Here is an 11,217-nt window from a genome sequence, read left to right as displayed (position 1 = left end):
TAATCGCTATAATCGTTGACAATTCAAGGGACTTCGCTGTTCTCGCTAATTGCATAGCGGATTCGGCTCTGTTTCACTTATTCATTAGCGAAGGTAAGGCATTACTGAATCAATCAGTGACTTTTCCACTGATTCAGATTTAGAAAGAATTATGTAATACATTCTCATAATGTATATAATCTCTATAATATAGAGTTTCGCAGATGCTTGTTGGCTGTCGTTAGTAAATTAACGGTGGTTAATTGACACTGGGTACTAAGTGGCCGGTGTCGGTTAGCGGTAACAAATTACCGATTTTACACGCCACGGATGTACACGGGTATGTGCATGCACGTGCCATATGTGTGCCTTAATAACGCGCCAGTTTAGCCGGAGCCGGTCTTGGCGCTGTGTACAAGCTAACGTTCGGGGACCACACAAAGCTGCAGGGTAATTATTGACTGTATACCACGCGTCCGCTCACGAAATAGTCGTGACTGTCCTTGATACGTCATGGAGCACAGCTGGTGAACGTGGCTGAACGAAAATCGTCGACGCTCGTTCGGCTCGAGCGTCACGCTTGACACCTTTGCTGTCCGGTGCCGGTCCAAAAGCCGCGCGGATGAAAATTGATGAAACCACAATTGGTGTTAATGGCGTGCCACAACTTCCCCCTCGTTGGTACCATTTAGCAACCTTCTGCATCCTCGTTACGTTATATCGCTTTCGGCGATATTTATTTCGGGATCGATTGAGTCTGCTTCGAAGGGATCTACGCGCGAAATCACGATCTATATACGGGAACGCAACAAAGTTGTAATTGCTAATGTGATATTGTTGTAATAAGTAAAATAGATTTCTTGGAATCGCTGCTTATACGCTTTTTCGCGAGAGATACATCAATCCTAATTTTAGGACAAATGGACAATGAGGATGTAGCATATATATTAACTGCCTTAAAATAAATTCTAACTACACACTTTTAAGATAAATGTTTGTAAAAGCAATTTATATAATATATAAAAAAATTAAAGAGAACTGGATCGTTATAAAGATTAGCGTTACTCGGCGTTATTAAGGATTCGACATAATGTTTTATACTAAATATCAATACGAATGATTATAAATAAAAAGAAACCACGTAAAAACCACATTAAAAAATCCACATTCGTGTTTTCATTTCATCAATTGTATATTTTTTATTTTTTCGTAATGCTTGATTTTTCTACGTTTTAGTAATATTATAAATGATTAAAAAAGTGAATGTAAAGTCTGAAACACGCACACATACATACATATACTCTCTCTTTTTCTCTCTGTCTAACTCTTACATTATTTTTTTTTTTTAATAAAATAATTAATCCGATTACATATAATGCATGCATGTCATCTTAATGAATATGGAAATCATAGTGGTATGATAAGTATCAGGTATCCATAGTCAATGAGAGTGTCACGGCCGAGAACGAGCCCATCACGCCCATAATATTCGCACGGGTACACTTCGTGCGGGCGAAGTCAGGAGAGGGGAAGGACCTTCCTGTACGTCGCGGAGAGAGAGCGGTCGGATCTCGCGCGCGAGAGAGCGTTCCTCCGAGCGCGGGGAATGTGTGTGCTCTCGCGCGTCGCGCCGTCATCCGACACGTGGGACGTGACGAGAGAGCGTATTAATCGTTTATGGAGCGTGCAAATGCAACTGCCCGACCTCGCTCCATCCCCCCGCGCATCGTCATCCTTGTCGCCGCTCGAAATCGGATCAAATCGAAAGCAATCATCGCTCGACGATTGTGGGGTACCGAGAGAGCTCCGGGTACGCGGGCGCGACTCCGGCTTGCACTAATTCGAAACGCGCCGTTCGATTTGTATCCGGCCGTGCCGGGGTCGCGAAATAAAAAACGCGCTCTCCGAGGGCATTAACGTCGATCGCGATGGAGAGAGACGGTAACGGTCCGGTGCCGTCGACGTCGATCATTATAATACGTCGTAAACTAGACGCATGACAAGCGCGAAAGACGTCGCACTTTTACGATTCGCGCGACAATAAAATATATCGACGAACGAATTCCGAGGGCCGTGCGTCGCGGTACCCGCGCGGTACGAGTTTATATCGCTCGTCACTCTCCCCGCGCTCGCGCTCGTTTCTTCTCCACTTCGTCCTCCTCGGTCCCCCGGTCCGTTTCCTGCCGGGCTGACAACCGGGTGTCGGATTACCGTCTTCCATTTTTCTACGTAGGTGTTCGAAGGGAATTAATCCCAGCCGGTTGCCGACTTCCGAAGTCGAGTTGCTGGTTGCCACAGCCCCAAGGAGTGGATCGGAGTGCCAAGAACAGGACAAAATCGGGGAACAGCAGTCGTGGGAGACCCATCTTTTGTCATGATTCTCTTTCTCCTTGTTTCCTATCTTAATCTTATAAATATCTTATAATTTTTCTATACTCGTTAATATAAGGATTGATTGTTGCTTCTTATTCATTTAGTATGCCATTGTTATTATCCTTTTTTAAACTACGGAAAGGAAAGGACTTATAAAGAATATCATTTTCCGACGTTGCACAGTTCCGTTGTGAACCGTCTATATGAACGAACGGAAACGGATATGTGAGTCCCCTTCGGTATATTTTGGCGAAATCGCGGAGTTGACGAAAGCGTTTTAAACACGTGCGCCCCACATACCGGGCAACCCTAATCGCCCTAATTTCTTCATCCTCTTTTTCGTTCTCTTACCGTTGCAGGAGAGACATCGACTGCTCGATGATACAGCGCGTTTTTCCAATAACCGTGAGATGCAAAAAGTGATCAATTAATCATCGTGCGTGAAATAGAGCCTGTCCTTAGATGCGGCAATCATTTGTGTATGACAAAACGGATTAAAAATGAACGCACTGTAAAGTTTCATCCACCGTCATTCAATTAAATATTCAAAAGCATCGAAATTTAATATCGGTTTAAATAACATCGATATCATGGCAACAAAACTGATGTCGGCTCTCTCGCGACTATACTATTAGTCTCCGGACGAATAATGGATAAACGTGGAATTGCACAAACGAGCGTTTGCACAATTCAAATTAACAAATTCCCCTCCCTCTCCCCCCATTCTATGGGGATTCAATTAAATTTGCAAAATTACTCAGTAATGAAATATTATCAATTAAATGAGTAAAGAGTAAAGACCTATGTTACGTGTCAACTGTCATCGTAAAAATTTAATATATCCGAAAGCAAAATTGGCAGCAGCGATAAATGAAATATATATCGCTGCCCATAAATAGAAATACGTAATCAAAGAACTGGTCATTCATAACGAGTATTCTACTGGAAAGCCTTGAGAGCGGAGGAAGAATATCATCGAGGTCTTCGATCGAAGGCTGTTGATTATGTTCGCGAAAGGATCGTTTTCATCGCTACCTCCATTATTACGCATATACGCGGACGCGCGATATATATGTATGTATGCGCCTCGGCCGTTCCTTAATTAACTTAGCCGAAAGCTCGAGTAAAGCGAAGCTAGAATAAGTACGCGCAAATGCCGTTTGGCTTTCAGATTCATTTGGGCAAAAAAGGGCGGTCGCGCGAGCGAGAGCGCGCCGAGATGCCGGCTAAAATCGTACCCGCTGTGTGTGGGCGCCGTAACTACGTTCCGCACTAACAGGTTCGTTATGGTCCGCCCGCGAAGTGCGGATCGCCAAACGACGTTGTAAATTCATCCCGATAATGCGGCCGGGCAAGTAATGCGCGTGGCATCTCACCGAGACACGCGAGCGACTGCGTGTGAATAGTACGCTACTACGCTGTACACTTCATATTTCGTTTCTTCCGTTTCGAAGTAGGTCTTAATAAATGAGACGCAACGCGTGGAGGAGTATAGGCATGCTATATTTTGACAGCGGGAATGTTTTTCTTTTTCAAATAAAATTGATACTTATATATCGTCTCGCTTTGCTACGATAATTCCATTCAGAATTTCATTACAGTTTTATTCATGTGTCAGTAATGTTGTTTTGAGACTCTCGAATTAAAAATGTCTATTGTATTCGAGGATAAATATGTTTCTTCTGAAGTAATCACATAAAAAACAAAAATATATATTATACACAATTGATATAGTATTATAAAAATACTAACATAAAAACTTACAAAATCGCAAATATGAATTCTATGTGAAGAAAGCAGACATTTGATATTTGTGAAAAAATCGCATCAAAATTTTTTTTATAAGATTTTTCTTTCATTTGCAAGATAAGAAAATAGATGTATACGAAAATTTAGGCATAATAAAGAAGCGTGCATTATTATCAAATTAAAATTTTGATTAATATATGTATATACTTATCCTCTCTCTGCATACAGATGCATACTTTTTATAATTTTTGCGACTTTTATTATGCGTCATCAAAGGAGTGCACGCGCTTCTAAAGTAGGAAAAAATTAGCATACTTAAGGGAGATATATATCAGGGGCATGGAAAGGGTTACACAGTGTTGAACTGTCGCCACCCTCATTTGAGTAACCGTACACGAACGTCGTACACACGCGATAAAATATATCGCTCGTGAAACGCATGTATATGCGACACACGCTCCGTTACGCTTTATTTTCTTTCGCTTCGCCACGAGAGATAACAGACAGTCGAAATTATTGTATTTCCTAAATAAATACACAGATGCGGATATAAGCGCTTTATAAACGTATAATGAAGCTGTAATTTCCTTTTTTTTTTACTTGAGATTATACGTTCGGTACACGTTTAGCACGAAATATCACATGTATATAGCTTCCGGTTAACCGTATCGCGCTGCTAGAACACGAGATCTGGCGCATTTACCTCCCGCAGATCGATCCACGAGATGTCGGTGACCGAAGCGTATCGGGGGCGAAGCGTTCCGAGGCGATGAGACGACCGGTTGAAAAACAGCGATATTGTACCTCCCGGATTCTGGGTTACGACGGACAGACGCCCTTGTGAAAATATTATTTCAACGCGTCAAGACTTCGTGGACAGGCTGATATTATTTCAGGGCCGAAATAACGAGGCTCCCTCTCTCCCTCTCTTCTTTGTTGGCGTCAACGCCGTTGACGTCGCGACGATATCTGGCCTAAACGGTATTCGGAAACTCATTCAATGGGAACGTTCGACGATGGAGTTATAGACGGAAGCGTTTTCACTAAGGAAAACATACACAAAAAGGTAGCTGATTCAATATTTTTAACTATTAACTTTTACATTAATTTTCACTTCAACAATTTTTATATAAAAATAAAAGTTATTTTTTTTTAACTGACGTTTACTCGATAAAACTGAGTTTATCATTTAAAGGGTCTCTCATAAATATAATGAAGAAATCTAAATCTATATTTAGATAAAAATTAATAATTATATAAAATCATAATAATATATTAATTATTTCACCTGTAAATATTGAATGTTTCGCGATGCTCTAGATGATTTTTATGTACTTCTTTTGCATCGTATGAGAGATAAATGGAAATAATTATTTAATTAATGCGATCTTATGGTAATACGGAGAAGTTGGTTGTCTATACGTTCAAGAACAGACAGGGACTGTCCTCTCCGTTTAATCACTTCCAGAATGAATTAATCATGAGGGATCAACGGCTGCACCAATCCTTTCTCGCAATTGCAGCGGGGATTAATGTTCGGTAGATTTAATTTAGAGAGATTTTTCGCCGGAAGGCATCGACGTATATCGTTTTTTTTTCCAGTAATCTAAATATTCCGGATTCAACGAATGTGAACGTATAGAAGAACGCAACGTTCTTTTCCATCGATCGTTGATCCGGGTCGATGCGAGGTCGAACGATCAAAGAAATCATATTGCACACTTCGATTGTATCATTACTCTCTACGTTTATTATTAGCGCGGATATTGATTCCTCGGAGAAAAACAAATCGAATCGCCGCTATCGCGGCGGCCGCGCGCGACCTTTGCCATTGAGACAAGGGTTACTTGGTGCTCTAGAGCTGTACACAGGGTGTTTCAGACGTCTGCTATAAATTCTTTGCTGATCTTGGAAAGAATGCCCTTCGATAAAAATTTTATGGGCGGCTCTAACTTGTTACAATTCCATAAAAAAATATCTTTGGCTGCTAAATATTATTACAAATCTTGATATTGAATAAAGAACATTTCCATTTTATAATTTATACTTTTCCACTTGATAATTTCATAATGAACATTCCCATTTGATAATTTATACTTTTAACATGCGTGATTCACGACGGATCCATCAATTTCAATATATCTTATACCTCTGAAACGATTACGATAGATTCCTATTCTTGTAAAAAGGATCGACTTCCGTTTGATCAAAGAATTTGTAAATGAAAGGGTCACCAATGGTTCCACGACACCTTCTACATACGTGCATGCATATATAATAAATGTGCGAATGCAAACAGCAACGGTCGACCGATATCCGATACCGCCTCAATTTTACGACATCGCGGAGTCGATATAGCGCTATTATGCTACGTCTTTCTCTCGCGGACGACAATAATTCGCCGTCCTGCCGGGTCAAGATTACGACGACGGTGCGCGTTTATTTCAATAACGAGGCGCGATAAACGTTCGTCCCGTGACTCACAATTCAGATTAATTATTGACGGAGGAGCGAGCTATTGGGTCGGACTATAGTCATTGAAAGAAACGAATAGCATTTCGATGTTGCTAAGTGGCGCAAACCACGCTCGAAATGGCATCATGGTAAATTACTAATACACTACTCCAGAATCGTTTTGTAAAATTTTTATATTAAATTTTCAGATTTTCTACCATAAAACCGATTCAAAATTTACCTCTCACTGCTGTTTAATTCTGCGTCTTCTCTCGGTTTACGTGGAGAGCGACTTAAAGCTCAAAATATTACGAACGTATAATATAATTGTCAACTGCTGTAACTGACGTCCAGAATTTATTAAAATGTTAATATAAAATGATTTTATATAGAAATGTTCTCGTAAATAAGAAAGCTAAATAATTCAGCCAGACGTAGACTTTGACTGTGAAATGGAGAAATTAAGCATATATTTACTATCGCTGTCAATGATTTAGAAAGGTTGTTCAATCATTTTACAATTTACATAAATGGCGAGTATCTCAAGCAGTTCCGTTTGCACGCAATATTAACTGGATATTAATTTTGTAACGCAAGCAAAGGTTTGTTCGGAGCATTTACGATATTGCGCCGACGGTTGATGCTTCGTCGCAGAGATGCTTTTTCGTCTACGATGATGTTGACGATCCAATTAGAAGCGACGCGTAACTCGATCGGTTGATACAACAATTACAAGCGACTACAGGACAGATCTTTATCTCTTGGCCCAAGTAGCCAGACTGCAAAGACGCCTAAGCCTCGGAGCAAACCATAAATTCGAACCGCACCCCTTCTGTCAGTCGTCTCCTTCCTCCTCAGCCCCATTACACGGTGACTCACGTTACGGGGGTGGTTCACCCCCGACTTGGCTGGCGGTGTGCCCAGTGCAGTTGGTGTCTTCTTATCGCCAAGGTTGCGCCAGGAATATGAAACTTTGTAGTAGCGATGCGACATAACTTTGTAAATTGAATAAAAGAATCTGAATATTTCCTCTTTAACTTAAAACACATCAGATAGATAAAATTTATTTGAGTATTTAACGCTATGCTGTTGAACAAAGAAAGCTTTATACAGATTTTCTACGAGACTACTAGAATAATTCCGATATCATAACGTGGACGAAAAATTATAAATTATAAATTCATTTGAACAAAATTTTTACCTTACAAACAACAAAGAATGGAAACACAAAAAAATATTACGAATACATACATATATATTTTTATAAAATATATATGTATGTATATATATTTTATATAATTATATAATATATATATGTATATATATATATATATATATATATAATATATAGAAATTATATATAAAAATAATTACACAATTTAGAAATAAATATAATATAATTATATAAATATAATTTGTTAATCTTGCAATCATCCGGCAGCGATGTAAACGCAGATTTATTCACGAGACGCGCGAAGTGTCGGTGCACCGTGGCTTTCGACGTCGTGCCAAAGAAAGCACGATGAAAACTGGAGTAAGAAAAACGAATTATGAGCCGAGAAAGTGAAGGTCGTTGTCGTCATCGAGAGGAGAATGGGAAGCAATTGACGCAGGGAAACTAAATAATAATAAAATGTATTAAAAATCGTATACATTTTGGATATATACGCGTATTGTATGTACACGCGGCCGTATATTATACATATATACATATATGTATATATATATATATTTTTATATATATACATATATATGTATATATAAATACCCATATACGTATAATTTTATATTTTTGGAACCGACAGTGGTAGATTACACCTATGCTTACTATGGCAACGTAAAAATTGTACAGAGCGGCCGACGGCAACCGCGTGTAAAACTCGTCGCGCAATCCAGAACGTAAATGATTGAACGAGAGAAAACGCACGGGTAAGAAAAATAAAGAAGGGAGACAAAGAGAGGCTCCGATATCGCGCTTTCGTGTCGCGAGGAATGAGCGGAGCGGCTACTTTCGTATACACATCGTCTCGAAACACACTCGTAATTATACACACAGTATTCTCATTTTTATTGACAATTAGTGTGACAAAAAGTGGCTTATACAAATACTTATAAAGACTCCTCTTACCGGTTTCTCTACGCCACTCCTCGACGCTAATCGAATACTCTCAAATATCCCGCGGAATGAATCGCATTTCCGGCATCTGCACTCCACAGAATTTCATACTCTTTGTTCTTTCCCTTCTTTCGCCTTCGTGCGGACGCGATATCGCCCATTTCCTCCTCCCCCCTCTTCCATTATTGGCGTGATATGTGGACACTAATTGTAAGACAACTTTACTCCCACTAATTTACAACATTACGTGTGTATGTTTCCGTTTTGGCAAAGGTTTCTAAACCGTCTAAACCGTCTAAGACACACGACGGTTAACGCATCTAACACATTGCCTGTCACATCATACGTGCCACTCATATTGAATGATACTCCTTGTTTCCGAGAGCGCCTCATCATTCAAATACGAATGACACTTAAATTTTCGTAGGAAGTCGTTCAACGATGTTTTATAGCAAAAGAATAAATTACGAAAGAGAAAATTGCGTTTGGCAACCTGGGAATTCGTCATTAAATTGAGTGTCATTCACATATGAATGACGTGGCAGTCAATGCGTTAAGTTTAGATGAGGCAGTTTTCGTTTTTCTTTTTTTTTTTTTCAGTCGTTTTGCTTGTGCTCTGCGCTCGCAACATCTCGTAAAGAAATACAGCGGGCAGTGATCCAAGATTGTCATGCCGTACGCTTTATCTATTTCCATCTTTATCTATAGCTCGAAATCAAATTTCGCGTTATTACCTTACGATATTCTTACAGGGCTTAAAACAGGAAATCCCTGAGAGTCACGATAAATACGTTACCTAAAAAATTCGCCCAAATTTGTGTCATATAAAATTTATTCATTTATTATACGTCCGGTCGTAGTTCGCTTACGAGATGCTGTAAAAATTTTTCCGATTCCGCTTTCTCTCTCTCTACGAATTTCGATTTCCGGTACTAGAAAAGGTTCTGGATTAACGATATTGCTAGTGACTGACGTCGTCACGCGTATAATACGTACTTAAGGGCTGTTACTTCCGCTTGTATCCCGCACGTAATCTCGCTCTCGGGGACTATTTCTAGATGATCATCGGGATTTACATAAGAATTACATACGCGCGCGTGCATAATTTTCCTCTACTTACTATGCTTCGGGGTGAACGGGGATTTTCCCTCCTTCGCGCTCCTTCGCGCCCTTCGCGAGAAAGGGTCGGCCGCCCTTTCTACGTGCTCACCGCTATCGCGTCGACCGTCCTTCGCAATACGTGATGCAAAGGAGCCGACCACCACGCGAAGTACAGTAAAAATAAAAAGAAACGTCGCGTCTCTTATATTCTCCATTATTATCGGTTCCGCATACGACGGTTTGCGCTCTGGTGAACTACGCGAACGCGACAAGAGAGTGCGACACGCCCTTACTTATACGGTATAAAAAGATTCGCAACTAGGACACCAACATGTGTTAAATTACGTGTGATCTTCGCGAGGCAGACCTATATATATATATATTTTTATAATATATCTGTATTTACGCATTCTATGGACGCGTACGGATTTAGTTCCGCGACGATTGTCCGCTCGTGGCAACAATAACGCTCGATTCTACTATTGCGAAAATTAGATTAAAATCTGTTCAAATTATCGATTAGTTCGAATCGTATTGTGCAATCTGAAATTATAAATTATATATATTTACTTATTATAAACTAAAAAATATATAACTCATATGTATATGATTCGATGAGATTTACATATTTATAAACTAAAATTTCAACAAAATAACATACATGCCAGATCTCGTCAATCTATTTCGAACTTTCATTAGCAAAGATTAAATTTATTTCGAGAGATTAAATTTAACGGTCCGATCTTACGTTAGAAGCAACTTGACAAATTCTGATTAATTAACGAATTCTAACTAAACGAAACAAAGAGATGTATCTGATTAAATCTTTCAAGGAACCGCCAAAAGTGGAATACTATCTCGGAGGAAAGTTGGTGAAAGCGGCGTATTCCAGTTCGACATTGCATAACGTGGACCAATTAACGGACTTTTCCGTCTATATCGAGCGCGACAAGTTTTGTCTAATAATTGCTCGTGAAAGGAAACGACACGGCACTCGCCACAAGCGCGATCGTCTTTCGTGCCTCGACACACCCTACCAACGAGTCTGGCGACCGTTTCTATTTACAGCATCGGCTAACATCTACAGTATTTACAGTTGTCCTGCCTAGTTTGTTACTTCAGCGTTTGTCCTGTACACTCCGTTTACTCCTTCGTCGCGCGTCTATCGTGAGCGGCGGCGGCCTGCTTTTCGGTCGGAGCTACTTTCAAAATTTCGCGACCCCTCGGATCGCGAAGGGCGGCAGTGGGCGAAGAATTGGTATACGAGAGTGGAGGGATATCTCCCCCGGAAAGGGATATCTCTCGGCGCGCTCGACATCGAGAACACCAGTGGCAGTTTTCTCTCTCTTCCGGGAAAGCGAAAGGGGAGGGGGGGAAAAAAGGCAGGCTGCCGCTTTTTCGCGTACGCGTCGCATCCGTGTGTGCATCCCCCACAACATGGCTCT

The sequence above is a fragment of the Wasmannia auropunctata genome, unplaced genomic scaffold, assembly GCF_000956235.1.
Source record: "Wasmannia auropunctata unplaced genomic scaffold, wasmannia.A_1.0 LD336083.1, whole genome shotgun sequence".
Lineage (NCBI taxonomy): Eukaryota > Metazoa > Arthropoda > Insecta > Hymenoptera > Formicidae > Wasmannia > Wasmannia auropunctata.
This window is presented reverse-complemented; position numbering follows the sequence as displayed.